Here is a 13,989-nt window from a genome sequence, read left to right as displayed (position 1 = left end):
CTCTCCCTTATCCACCTAATAAACACCTATTCATTTGTTGAGATGCACATGGAGGCATTACTTCCTTTGTTAGGTTTTCTTCAGGTACCTCGTCCAATAGAGGTACCCCCCACTCTGCCCATCCCCACCCTCCATAGACTCTCATATGCCCCTCACCATATCACTCTGTTCTTTCCATGGCACTTGCAGACTGAACTGTTGAGAAACGCATTTTACCACTGAATCCCTAATACTAGCAAACCCTTGCTGTTCTGAACTGGTTAACTGAATAAAGAGGAGTGGCAGTGGGTGGGATAAGGGTGGGTAGAATAGCATTTTGAATGGAGGAATGGCATACAAAATGGAACAGTTGAAGGAAAACCTATGTCAGGCTCTGTGGAGTGAGAATGTTTCTGCTTGGCTAGAGCAGAGAATTTGTGTCAGGGAAAAAAAGAAAAATGAGGCTGTTGAGGGTAAAGCAAGTCCATAGAGGGCCTTGGGTACATTGTGAAGAGGACAAAATCACATCGTGCCATAACCCTGAAGATTCTTTCTCGTCTCCTCTGCTGCTCTTAACTTGATTCCAAACCAACCTTGTGTGGAGGATCTCATCATTTCAAGCCCTGCCATGCAGGAGTTGTGTGGTCTTTTAAAGTGTCCCTTCTTTCTCAGAGAGGCCACTTTCTGCACCTCAGACAAGTTAACATCCTTTGCAGGGCTCAGTGTGTAAGACAGGATCTCTGTTGCACATTCTCTGTATGTTTTCATGCTGACAGGTGTCCATAATGAAGCCAGCATGGTCCTTCTGATCATGCAAGCTGACAGACCACTGCTGGTGGGTACTCTGCCATCTGGACCCAGACAGTCCTCAGCATCCCTGAAGCATCACCACACTGCGGCTCCTGTTGCTCTGTGGGTCTATAGGGCAGGGCTTGGAAGCTGCCTCTGTGGCCAGTACACAAGCAGCTCAAGGGCAGAAACTCATAAGGCAAGCCTACAACCTAGCAGTATGGGAAACCAGATAGCTGCTCTAAACTTGTATGGCTGTCCCTGCCTCTTCTCTTCACTCCCTCATGGCTTGTGTCTTGAGAGAGGCACAGGTCAATCAACATGAAACCCTTCCATAACCAGAACTCAGACCCACTTTTCCTCCTTCACCCAACCCCTCACTCACTCGCCTACTCCTCCCGTATTTCTGTCCATATCATTCTAATGTCCCCTTGATGACTTCTACTTTTCCTCTCACTTTATTGTCTATAGTTTCAAAGTACCCAAGAGACAGATAGGTAGATCTTTTAAAAAAGCAAAACACATGCGTGCTAAGTCACTGCACTTCTGTCTGACTCTTTGTGAACCTATGGATTCTGGCCTACTAGGCTCCTCCATCCATGGGATTCTCCCAGCAAGAATCCTGGAGTGAGTTGCCATGCCCTCTTCCAGGGGATCTTCCCCACCCAGGGACTGAACCTACATCTCTTTGTCTCCTGCACTGGCAGGCAGGTTCTTTACTACCAGCTCCATGTGGAAAGTCCCATAAAGCAAAATAAATACATTTTAAAATGTTTAATATGACTAGCATTTTCCAATTTCTCTGAATCGCCAAATACCCTAGAGGAGATGGCTTTGGGCTGGCTGTTTGATGGTTCAGTTCTGGGTACTTCTGTGAGGCTGTGTTCATTTTGCAATGGCAAGTTCTAAGGTAACAAAGAACATAAATGCCTAAAAAAAAATCTCTTGCTTCTCAGAAACTAAAAATTAAAGGATTAAAAATATGAGTTGGGTACCTAGGTACAAGGGATTCATACAAAAATACACATAAGTGGACAGAAAAAGGCATGGTCTTCGAACCAAGAAGATCATAGTTTTATTGTGGTTAGAAGCATCTCCCTTAAGGGTGGTATCATCAAGATGGTGACACAAGTCATTCTTGAATTTAGTCCCTCTTACAAGAAGATCAGCTAGTAACACCAACATAGGTGAGACACCCCCGTGAAAATCCCAAAAGATGGAGGTAAGATGGAAGCTGCCCTCTAGACCACAGAGACTGAGAAGGCCCTCATTAGAGGGGCAAGAGTAATGGCTATACACTGATCCCATCACCTGTCCCCCGGAAGGCACAGCAGCACACTGAGAGGCCCCTGGGGCCTATGGTTTCCCTAGTGAGATACAGAAAGCCCAAGGCGCACAGTATCGTGAGTCACTCCCTTGGAGGCACAGTTGGGTCTCACCCCACGGCTATCACATTGTGGGGCCAGGGTGGGGGATGCGGGGAAGGGCTAACAGTAACCAGGACTTGGGTCTTAGCACACCAAGTTCCTCTTAACGGTGGAGGAGGAGATCCCAGCCAGTGACTTTGCCCATGTGCAGAGCCTAGCTGGTGACCTCATCTGGCCAGAGTACTTGATGCAGAATTCCGCCTAATCTGATCCCCAAACAACAAGCTGTGCTGGTCTTGGGGCCTGTTCTGCTGCACCACCAGGCAGGGAAGCAGGCTCCTACTGTTCAGGATAGCTCTCAGTTACACCTGATCAGGAAGCATAACCAGAGCACCTGGAAGGCTGAGTGCCCTACCTTCTAGCTGCACTTGCAGGGACACCTGAGTAGAAAAGACAGCCAATAGCTCTGTCCATCCACAGAACCAACTCAGTGGCTCTGCCTGACCAGGGAGCGCAGGGAATAGTTTTGCCTGACCTTGATTCCCCAGGCAGTGAGAGATACCAGCTGTTCCATAGCCTTGGCCAGGTAGGGAAGCAATTTTTACTATACCTCTTAACTACTAAGTATAATGCCAAACTAGCAACTATGGAGCCCATTCTACAGCTGCACTTGAGCAAGAACCAAATCAGCAGTTCTAGTCAACTATTCCCAATCAGTGGCACTCCTGAACTCAGGGCTCAGGCAGTGGCTTCATCCAAATAGAGACCCTGATAGCAAGCTCCATTAGTCCAAGGATGCTACCAGCTGACCTGTCAGAATCTCAAGATAAACTGGCAGATGAAGGACTGCCTCTGACTAAAAGTGAAAAGAGTGTTAGTCGCTCAGTCATGTCTGACTCTTTGCGACCGTATGGTCTATCCATGGAATTCTCCAGACAAGAATACTGGAGTGGATTGCCACTTCCTTCTCCAAGGGATCTTCCTGACCCAGGGATCAAACCCAGGTCTCCTGCATTGCAAGCAGATTCTTTACTATCTGAGCTATGAGGGAAGCCCTCTGACCAACGGAATCTGTAAAGTCTATAAGTGGAAACTACTTTCTTAAATATACAGATACCAATGCAAAGAGTCAAAGATCACAAAGAATCAGGTAAACATGATGCCATCAAAAGAAACTAATAAAGCTCTAATATTAATAACTAACCTTGAAGAAATAGATCTATTATATGCTGTCTGACAAAACATTCTGAATAATCCTCTTAAAGAAGTTTAGTAAACTACAAGGTCACACAGGCAACTAAATAAAATTTGGAAAATAATGCATAAACAGAATGAGAAGTTCAACAAGGAAACAGAAACCATCCCGAAAAACCAAACAGAAATTCTGTAACTGAAGAATACACTGTCTAAATGGAAAAATTCAATAGACAACTTCAACAGCAGACTCAACCAAGCAAAAGAATTAGAAAATAGGTCATTTTGAAATTATCCAGTCATTTGAGCAAAAACAAACAAAAAAAATCAAAAGAGTATAAAAGTCTATGGGGCTTAGGGGATACACTCAAGAGAAACAATATATTCATTATGGTTAAGGACTGTTTCCGCTGTAATGAACCAGTAAAATCTGGAGGAGGTGATCATATATGCAAATGCACTATCAAGAATATCAAAAGTGAGAGAAATAAAGACTTTACTAAACAAACAAAAGCTAATAAAGATCACCACTAAACCTGCCTTACAAAAAAAGCTACAGGATGTTCTTCCAGAGGAAATAAGATAATGCTCACCAACATCATAAAGGTATATAAATGGAGGTATAATACTCACTGTAAGTTATATAACAGTATATACATAGACAAAGTCAGATTATCTAATATTGTGATGCTGTTACATAGTTCACTTACAACTCTAGATTAAAGCTCTTAAAAAGTATGAAAAATAACCATAACTACAGTAATTTATTATTGGATACACAATACAAAAATATGTGAACTGTAACACTTATAACCTAAAATGTGAGAAGGGAGAAGAAAAAGTGTAGAGTTTTATGCATGCTGTTGAAATTAAGCTGTTATCAGCTTAAAGTAGAATGTTATAAATGTATTTTATGTAAGTCTCATGATAACTACAAAGGAAAAACCTGTAGTAGTTACACAAGATTACGATAAACAAAGCATACTGCTACAAAAGTCATTAAATCACAAATTTAATCAGTAAGATAAGAACAAAGGTTTTACAATGTAATCAGAAAATGATCAACAAAATGGCAATAATAAATCCTCACCTACCAATAATTACTTTAAATGTAACTGGATTAAATTCTCCAATCCAAAGACATATAATGAAAATTTTAAAAAAATTAATATGCTGTTTACAAGAAACTTAGCTTTAACTACACACATACTGTAAGTGAAGGGATATAAGATATTTCAAGCAAATGGTAAGAAAGCAGGGTTAACTATACTTATATCAGACAAAACAGAGTTGAAACTACAAATGTCCAGAAGAGACTAAGCAGGTCATAATATAATCATAAAGCAGTAAATCAATCAACAATATATGACAATTATAAATACTTATGCACATGGTATTGAAGCATCTAAATATATGAAGCAAATACTAAAAGGAGTAAAAGGAAAAATAAACAGCAATACAGTAATAGTTGGAGACTTTAATATCTTACTTTCAACAGTGGATAGGTCATCCTGCAGAGAATCCATATGGAAACAGTAAATGTGAATAATACTATAAACCAAACAGACCTAACAAGACACATAGAGAACATTCCATTTAACAATACCAAAATACACATTCTTCTTAACTGGAAAGATCAATTTCTAGGATAGATCACATGTTGGAACACAAAATGAGTCAGTAAATTTAAAACACTGATATCACACTAAATGTTTTCCAAAAGTAATGATATGAAACTAGAGACCAAAGACAGGAAAAAACAAACAAACAACAACAATAAAAAAAAAAACCTCACAAATGCATAAATTAAAATAAAAACAAAACAAAACACATTTCTGAACAACCAATGAACCAAAGAACTGAAAAGAGAAAAAAGTATCTTGGAACAAAAACGGAAACATGACATAAGAAATATGAGATGCAGTGAAAGAAATTCTAAGAGGGAAGTTTATACTGATAAACACATATATCAGACAAAAGAAAGCTCTCAAATAAATAACTTTGTAGCTTAAGAAACTAGAAAAATAAAGAACAAATGAGGCCCAAGAGTAGCAGAAGAGGGAAATAATAAAAAATAGAGGAGAAAAAAAATAGAAAAGATTAACAAAAGAATAATAAAGATTATCCAACTAAGAGCTTTCTTTTTTTAAACAGATCAACCCTTAGCTAGGCTAGCCAAGAAAAAAAGAGAGATGACTCAAGTAAATAAAATCATAAACAAAAGAGAAGACATTACAACTGATGATATATTAGAAATGCAAAAGATCATAAGAGACTACTTTGAACAATGACATACAAACAAATTGGACAACCTAGAATAAATTGAAAAATTCCTAGAAACAACCAAGCTACCAAGAATGAACCATGAAGAAACCAAAAATCTGAAGAGACGAAGAATGAGTAATGTGACTGAATCAGTAAACATAAACCTCCAAATAAAGAAATGCCTAGGACCTCATAGTCATTTGTAAATTTCTACCAAAGATTTAAGAACTGGTGCCAAATCTTCTCACACTCTTCCAAACGACTGAAGAGGAGGGAACTCTCCAAAATTCATTTTATGAGGCCAGTATCACCCCGATACCAAAGCCAGATAAGGACATTACAAGAAAAGTAAACTATAGGTCAATATCCCTGATGTATATACATGTAAAAATTCTGAACAAAGTACTAGCAAACTGATTTCAACAGCTCATTAAAAAGGTCATGCACCAAAATCAATTGGGATTCATCCCTTGGATGCAAGGATGGTTAAACATATGCAAATCATTAAGTGTGATATATCCTAATAATAGAATTTTTAAAACCCTATGATCATCTCAATAGATGCAGAAAAAAAATTTGATAAAATTCAACATTCATTCATAAAAAAACTCAACACCTTGTATATAGAATGGATATAACTCAACATAAAAACATCATATATGGTAAACCCACTGCTAGTATCATACTCAGTGGTATTCCATATCTATAAAACCTAAAAACTGCATAACAATCTTTTAGATATAATCATGAATTGGATAAAGTTATAGAATGCAAAATCAACATACAGAAAGTCAATAGCATTTCAATATACTAATAACTAATTATCTGAAAAATAAGCAAAAAAATCCCATTTATAATAGTATTGAAAAGAATAAAATACTTAGGAATAAATCTTACCAAGGAGATGTAATAGTTCTACAATGAAAACTATAAGACACTAATGAAAGAAACTGAAGATGACACAAATTAGTGGAAAGATATCTTGAGTTCATAGATTGGAGAAATTAATATCATTAAAATGTCCATACTACTTAAGTCATATATTGATTCAATGCAGTCCTTATCAAGATTCCAATGGCTTTTTTTTTTTTTAAGAAATAGAAAACAAATCCTAAAATTTGTTTGGAATCACAAAAGATGCTTAATTGGCAAAGGAGTTCTGAGAAAGAAGAACAGAGCTAGAAGGATAACACTTCCTGACTTTAAATTACATTATAAACCAATGGAAATCAAAACAGTATGGTACTGGCATAAAAACAGACACACAGAGCAATGGTATAGAATCAAGAATCCTGAAATAAATCCATGCATGATATGGTCACTAATATCTGACAAAGGAGCCAAAAATGCTCAATGGAGAAATGACAAGCTCTTCAATGAATGGTGATGGGAAAACTGGATATTCACATTTAAAAGAATTAAACTAAACCCCTATCTTATATCATTCATAAAAATTAACTCAAATGGATTAAGACTTAAATATAAGACCTGAAACTACAAAATTCCTAGAATAAATCATATAGAAAAAAAAAAAAACAAACCTCCTGGACATTGGTCTTGGCAATGATTTCTTGGACATGACATCTAAAGTTTAAGCAAAAAAATCAAAACTAAATAAGTGGGACTATGTCAAACTTAAGAGCTTCTGCATTGCAAAGGAAACCATCAACAAAATAAAAAAACTACAGAATGGGAGAAAATATTTGCAAGTCACCTATCTGGTAAGGGGTTAGTATCTAAAGCAAAAAGGAACTTATATAATCCAAAAGCAAAATATAAAAGCCAATTAAAAAGTGGGCAAAGGATATAAGTCTTTTTTCAAAGAAAATATTCAAAGAACCAACAGGTACACGGAAAGGTGCTCAACATCACAAATAATTAGTTAAATGTAAATTAAAATCATATGGGTTATCACTTTTCCCCTGTTAGAATCCACTATCAAAAAATAAGAGATAACAGTGCTATTAAGGTTGTGGAGAAAAAAAGAACCCTGTACACTGTTAGTAGGAGTGTAAATTGGTATAGCCACAATGGAGAACAGTATGGATATGATTCAAATAATTACAAACAGAACTACCATATAATCTAACCATTCCAGCTAAGGGCATACACTCAAGAGAAATGAAAGGACTATACCAAAGAAGCAATTATCTGTACATCATGTTAACTTTAGCATTATTTATAAGAGTCAAAATGGGGAAACAGCCAAAGGGCCTAAACCCGTTTTCATAGATGGATAAATTGATAGAGAAAATGTGTTATATATGGTACACATATTTTTGATTCATAACATATATTTATATATTTTTAGAGATATATTTATAAATATATATATAGATATAGATAATAGAACACTATTCAGCCATAAAAATTATTAAATCTTGCCATTTATGACAATATGGATGGACCAGGAGGACATTATACTAAGTGAAATAATTTGGACAGACAGTAGAAATTGCATGATCTCATTTATATGTAGAATTAAATAAAAAACTAATTCATTGATAGAACTGATTGGTGGGGGATGGGGAGTTGCAGAAACTGATAAAGGGGATAAAAAGGTACCAACTTCCAGTTATTAAGGTCAATAGGTTCTGGAGATGTACAGCATGGTGACCACAGTTAATAATACTATACTGCATATTTGAAATCTACTAGGAAATCTTAAAAACCATCATTACTAGAAAAAAAAATCTGTACATAGTGACATGTTAATTAGATTTATTGTAATGTCCGTTTTGCAATATATACATGTATCAAATCATTATAGTGTATACCTTAAACATATACAGTGTTATATGTCAGTTATACCTCAGTTAAACTAGAAGAATAAAGGCAATTAGATTGTTGCATACAAAAAACAAACAAAAAGAAACATCACTCCCAACATACACAAAATTAAATTCCATTAAAAATACTGAATTAAGGTTAAGCCATCAAAGCATACACTGAATATGTACTATGAACGACATTGTGGGTGGGTAAAATGCTACATTCAGCATAGCTGCTACCCTCAAGGAGATTTCTATTTAGGTGAAATAAAAGTTAACATGACATCCCGAGTTATGGAGGCTCCATTGTGTGACCTCCACCATCAGTACCATGAGACTAGGATTCTGTAACCGCATAGAGGACAATGAATGAACTGCTTATTCTGTGGTATAGATTACCAATACTATGGAAGCTCCAGCAGAGGAGAAGTTCAGTGAGGACCCCCATGACTCTGGATGGCCCCTGAATGGCAGGGGAGTTAGACTGGTTGTCAGAAAGCAGGGTTCATTGCTTAAGGACAGGTGGAGAGGTGAGTGTGTTGTGTAGTGTCCTGTCAAATAAGACTCTTGGAGAGATTTACACTCTGAAAATAAATTCAGGGAAGGAAAAATACATCAGAAGCACAAGAAGAACTTAAAAATTGTCTCATGTCATCTGAAATAATAATATAAAACAAAACATTAGCAAAAAGAAGTCAATACTCTCAGAAGTGACAGCAAATTTTTACACCGTGGTTCTAAACTGTCAGATTCTCAACTGTTTGTGAGAATAATCTACACTATAACATTCTTTGCTTTCTATTTTGGTCCAAAGATATGAGTATAGGACCCTTTGAAATATCAGATAAAAAGGAAAAGGAAAAAAAAAAAAAAACAACTGTGTTAGGCAGAAAACATGCGAATAATGTCCTATCAATGTAATGATAACACAGGTGTCCTAAAGAAGACAGGGCAGAATACACAAGAGAGGGGAAAGTTGTGGATGCCAAAAAGCAAGAGGCTTTCAGAAATGTGTAAACATGGTAGGCTCCTTACTGTGATTACACTGCAGAAGCCCCTGATCTGATTTGATCACTAGTGGGCCGGTTAATCAAAATGTCAGAGTACAGAATCAGAAAATGATCCTCATGTCCATTTGTGTTCCGTGCAAAGGGAGCACAGATGGGAAGTGAAAGGGAGCACCTGGACCCAGACCATGGACTTAAATCTCCACTCTGTCAATTACCACTGGGTGACACAGGCTCTTTGTGCCTAAGTGTCCCTGTCCGGAAGATGGGTACAGACACAGGTCCTACCTCACAGGACTATAATGGAGAGTACACTGATGAACACTGTAAAGGCTGGAGAACAGTACCTGACATCATAAGCATTATGTGCTTGTTAAATAACATTCTTTTTAAAATAGGGCCAAAGCTGCTTCTTTTCCAGGGATCCTATTATGAGATCTTCCAATGTCTTTTTTGGCATCAAACACATGCTAGGTTTTGTTTTTCTTAACAGTGGAACAAGAACTTAAAACCACTTAAGAAGCAACTTCCATGCAGCATGCCTCTACATTTAATATAACTCCCCATCTCCCACAATTTTTTTTGTTTTTGCATTAGACACAAATATTGTTTGATCCCACTCTTTTAGAGATATGCCTTTACATGCTTTTGAAGCATTCAACTTTGTTTTATAGAAACAGTTCTTTTTGCACCACACTTCATTGGTTTATAATGTACTTAAAATCATATAATTAACAAGACAAATGATAGTCATATGAGAATGAGTTACAAACATAACTCATTCATAACTCAACTGGTCGGAGAAGTAAGTGTTCTTGGTAGAGAGCTCTCTGCTAGTTCAGGAAATTGAGAGTGTTATTTAATATGATTTGTAAGTGGCAAAGGTGAGCATTATTTAATCTGACCAGTAAGTTTGAATAAAGGTAGAGACTCCAATTCCATTAAGAATGTTACTTTTGGATTTTATTTGCTATACCAGTTTCTTAATTCATTAGAATTTAGAAAATTCTTTTAATATAAAGGAACTTCTTAATCTGATTTGTTACGGTCCATAGTCCTAGAGATGCTTTACTGGAAACTGGAACCAACAGAGAAGTTTATGGCCATTCTTAAGATTTAAATTTCAGGTTAGGCTTCTTTTCTTTCCCATCACCGACCTGGTTCTCTTTGTAAGTTTCCGAGAAACTGACAATTAACCCTTAGAAGTAACCCTTTTTATTCCTCCTACATCAGAATATGCTAAATAATATCCAGGTAACCCTTTCATTCTCTATTTTTGAGGGACAAAGAATTAAATATTTTTATAAATTATTTTCTTTTTCACTACTTAAAATATAGCTACTAAACTCACAATGTGTTCAACAATCTTCTTTCTGTGTCTCTCTTTAGGTAGCTACTTAGATTGTACAGAATCATTAGGCTGTATTCAGCAGATGACAGTTAATGCAGTTTTTTCAGATAGGATGAAAAGTTGTATTGAACCTGTAGTCCATGGGCAGAACCTAAAACATCTATCATACTCAGGACTAGGCATACTGATGGATTTGCTGCACTCACCAGCCATGCCCTCCAACAGACCGGGCTGGACCAGCATGGTTGCATAGTTCCAAAGCATCCACACAGACAGGAAACATTCAGAAGAGATAGGGGTGTAAACCTCCCTTCAGTTCAGTTCAGTTCAGTCGCTCAGTCATGTCCGACTCTTTGTGACCCCATGAATCACAGCATGCCAGGCCTCCCTGTGAATCACTAATTCCTGGAGTTCACTCAAACTCATGTCCATCGAGTCGGTGATGCCATCCAGCCATCTCACCCTCTGTCGTCCCCTTCTCCTCCTGCCCCTAATCCCTCCCAGCATCAGAGTCCTTTCCAATGAGTCAACTCTTTGCATGAGGGGGCCAAAGTATTGGAGTTTCAGCTTTAGCGTCAGTCCTTCCAGTGAACACCCAGGGCTGATCTCCTTCAGAATGGACTGGTTGGATCTCCTTGCAGTCCAAGGGACTCTCAAGAGTCTTCTCCAACACCACAGTTCAAAAGCATCAATTATTTGGCTCTCAGTTTTCTTCACAGTCCAACTCTCACATCCATACATGACCACTGGAAAAACCATAGCCTTGACTAGATGGACCTTTGCTGGCAAAGTAATGTCTCTGCTTTTGAATATGCTATCTAGGTTGGTCATAACTTTCCTTCCAAGGAGTAAGCGTCTTTTAATTTCATAGCTGCAGTCACCATCTGCAGTGATTTTGGAGCCCCCCAAAATAAAGTCTGCCACTGTTTCCACAGTTTCCCCATCTATTTCCCATGAAGCGATGTATGTAAAGCAACTCTCCAGCTTACAGAATGAATCTGGGTCATTTATTTTAATCAACAAATAATTACAGAGCTTCCATGGGTGCAATGCAAAGCAAACTCATATTGCTTCTACTTTAGCCCGTGCTTCATGATACGCATTTATGCCATCAGAAAGGAAAAAAAAAAAAAATCACAGGTCACATGAGAACAGACCACCTGAAAAGCCAGCAACTTTGTCTATGATTGCCAGTTCTTACATGTTAGAAGGCAGACATCACTCTTATTATTCTACCTCTCAGAACTGCTAATATTGTCAGCCCGTCTTTTACAAAATTCATTTAAATTAGAATGGCTCCTGGAAAGGAGATCTATTTGGGGAGAAATAGTGTGTTGGCAGAAGACACCCAATGAATAAATACTGAGTTCAATTGTTAGAACAAACACCATCCTCTGCCATTTGGATGTGTATTTAAGAAATCTGTGACAGCTAATGAAACAGCTTACATATCTATGGCACATGTGCCTACTGTGAAAATAAACCATCGTGCTTCATAAGCAGGGACTAGAGATCCTTAAAAGTTATTCCAGAAAAGCCTCAAGTTAAAACAGGCAAAACGGAAAAGCTCATGAACATGCAACAGCTGTTAAAAGTAATTACAATATTGGATCTTGATTGTAAGAGAGCAAATGAGATACAACTTTTTACAGATCCAAGATTGTCTCTGACCAACATTTATCGTGGCTGGGATCAGGAAACAGAATAGAGGGAGATGATTTTTTCCCACACAATTTGTGACCAATAAATTATGAATTAAGCACTAACAGATAAAGCAGAGAGAAAATTAATTTAAGAGATGAGATCTATTCTACAATTCAGAGAGCTCTTTTCATTTGTGTGTGTGAGGGATTACATTTTGAAGAGAGGATTTACCAAACATCTTTCTATCTCTGACATGAACTACAATTTCTCATTATTTCCCTGAGGAGGCAGGCGAAGATGTTTGTGTCAAAGTTCAGAGGGTAAATTAGCAACACCGTCTCAACCATCTGGAAACATGCTGAACTTTCTAGATGACAGAAATGTTCTATATAAACACTATCTAATATGGTAGCTGCTGGTCATGTGTGGTTTTTCAACACTTGCAATCTGATGAGCTTGACATAGAAACTTAATTTAAAATTTCAATAGCGCCATTTGGCTAGTGGCTACAATACCGGACAGGCTGCTGCTAAGTCACTTCAGTCATGTCTGATTCTGTGTGACCCCATCGCCGGCAGCCTACCAGGCTCCCCCGTCCCTGGGCTTCTCCAGGCAAGAACATCAGAGGGGGTTGCCATTTCCTTCTCCAGTGCATGAAAGTGAAAAGTGAAAGTGAAGTGGCTCAGTTGTGTCTGACTCTTAGCGACCCCATGGACTGCAGCCCACCAGGCTCCTCCGTCCATGGGATTTTCCAGGCAAGAGCACTGGAGTGGGGTGCCATCGCCTTCTCTGACTGGACAGGCTAGTCTAGAGCATATCTCTTTCTTCTTCCCTTTAGCCAATTAGATCAGGCAGCTGGGGTTTATCCTTCACACACCGTACACTGCCCCTGTGAAACCCCACATACTCTATGCCAGCTTGGTCTCCAAAGGGCTCTGAGCAAGGCTCATTGGAGCTTGTTTGAGCAAATATGCACATTAAGAGGATTTTTTTAAAAAATAGGCAATGGCAAATATCAGCTTTCTAGACCCCTCTGCCAATCCACGTGTCTTCCTGCACTCAGATATATTTTCTAGCGCTTTCTCAGGGACAGCTTCAAAATGATTCAAATGGTCTGACTTTCCATGACTTTGCCTGTTATAAAAGCAACTGAAAGAGTTCAGGGAGAACACCTAGACAAAGAAAACCTGTAAAATACTGAGGCAGAGTGGAGGAAGTCTTAGCTTGTGAGGAGGCAGGCTGCATAGAGAGAGATATGAAAGCACAACAAACCTCAGCTGTTTTTTTTCTTTTTATTACAGAGTGTTCAAAATAAAGAAATGCTCTTTGGCCATTACATAAAACTCTGCCTTGCTCATCATGGAGTGCAAACGTACTAATACTGGTTCCCAAAGCCATCAATTATTTTCTGACTCCATTTCCCAGTTTCATTGAGTTAACCAGATGATACTCTGATTGTTTCCTTTTACCTGTTTATTGTTTGTTGATGCATTTCTTTACGAGTCAGAAATTTAAGAGATGTTCAATTTTAATGACACCCCTTGAGAGGTGAGAAAATGGATGTTCTGAGGCAGTATGTCTTGCCCATGAAGACAGTGGTAACTTTTGAACTTAAGTCACTT

At 38.0% G+C, this 13,989-nt stretch overlaps 1 protein-coding gene across 1 annotated transcript in view; it reads right to left on the bottom strand.

Moving 5' to 3' along the window:
• Positions 1-13,989, bottom strand: part of NCKAP5 (NCK associated protein 5) — an 890,670-nt gene that overhangs the window by 123,675 nt on the left and 753,006 nt on the right. The window lies entirely within an intron of this gene.

Source organism: Capricornis sumatraensis, chromosome 3 (assembly GCF_032405125.1).
Source record: "Capricornis sumatraensis isolate serow.1 chromosome 3, serow.2, whole genome shotgun sequence".
In the NCBI taxonomy this organism is placed as follows: Eukaryota; Metazoa; Chordata; class Mammalia; order Artiodactyla; family Bovidae; genus Capricornis; species Capricornis sumatraensis.
This window is presented reverse-complemented; position numbering and strand designations above follow the sequence as displayed.